The sequence below is a fragment of the Nanorana parkeri genome, unplaced genomic scaffold (assembly GCF_000935625.1).
Source record: "Nanorana parkeri isolate BGI_ZX_2015 unplaced genomic scaffold, ASM93562v1 scaffold4311, whole genome shotgun sequence".
NCBI classification, from domain to species: domain Eukaryota; kingdom Metazoa; phylum Chordata; class Amphibia; order Anura; family Dicroglossidae; genus Nanorana; species Nanorana parkeri.
Window position 1 is genome coordinate 1,756 of NW_017310574.1, and position 1,019 is coordinate 2,774.

Consider the following 1,019-nt stretch of genomic DNA (forward strand, 5'->3'; position numbering starts at 1 on the left):
GACTCTCCTCCATGGACAGACGAGGTCCCAGCTCTATCCCTATGACTCTCCTCCATGGACAGACGAGGTCCCACCTCTATCCCTATGACTCTCCTCCATGGACAGACGAGGTCCCAGCTCTATCCCTAGGACTCTCCTCCATGGACAGACGAGGTCCCACCTCTATCCCTATGACTCTCCTCCATGGACAGACGAGGTCCCACCTCTATCCCTAGGACTCTCCCCACTTTTAGGACCTCTGTCTCTGATTGAAACAGGATGGAGGTGTCTGTACAGGCAGAGAGGGGGAGGAGTCACTGATCATGAGGGGGAGGAGTGACTACTTTGGAGGGGTGGAGTCATTGCCTTACAGAGGAGGAGTCACTGCTCCTGAGGCCAGGAGTCATAGCTTTGGAGGGGGGAGCCATCATCTTGATGAGGAGGAGTCACTGCTCTGTAGGGGAGGAGTCACTGTTCTGTAAGGGAGGAGTCACTGTTCTGTAGGGGAGGAGTCACTGCTCTGTAGGGGAGGAGTCACTGTTCTGACTTAGTTGTACACATACAGTTCAGCTTTAGCTGCTGAGCTCTATAGACAGGCTTCTTCTACTGAGGGGATCCGGCGGGGGGAGGGGGAGGATCCACCTGGTGGCTGAGGAGGAGAATGCAGAATATTGCTCTGTACATAAAGCCCTCCCCCTTCTCCTGCAGCGGATCGGTGTATCCAGAACATCTACCAGGAGTTCTGTCTGGGTCAGGAGAGAGGGTACTCGGGAATAATGGCGGAGCTCCTACTACAGGCCGAGCTTCCACTGGACTCCATCAAAGCCAATGTCACCGAACTGATGGCGGGAGGAGTGGACACGGTAAGAGGAAATGTCCGCACTCGGGGGACACCAGTTCTGGGCGGCTATTCCTGGATGCCCCTCCCCCGCTCCCTCCACATCGCTAGCCTGCACTCCAATCCCCGCACCCTGCCAATGTGTCCGCACTCCGATCCCCGCCCCCTGACAATGTGTCTGCACTCCAATCCCCGCCCCCTG

General features: G+C 56.8%; 1 protein-coding gene across 1 annotated transcript in view; it reads left to right on the forward strand.

Moving 5' to 3' along the window:
• Positions 1–1,019, forward strand: part of LOC108803839 (cytochrome P450 11B, mitochondrial) — a gene marked incomplete at its 5' end in the record, with an annotated part of 11,882 nt that overhangs the window by 873 nt on the left and 9,990 nt on the right. The gene's annotated exons all lie outside the window — the stretch shown is intronic.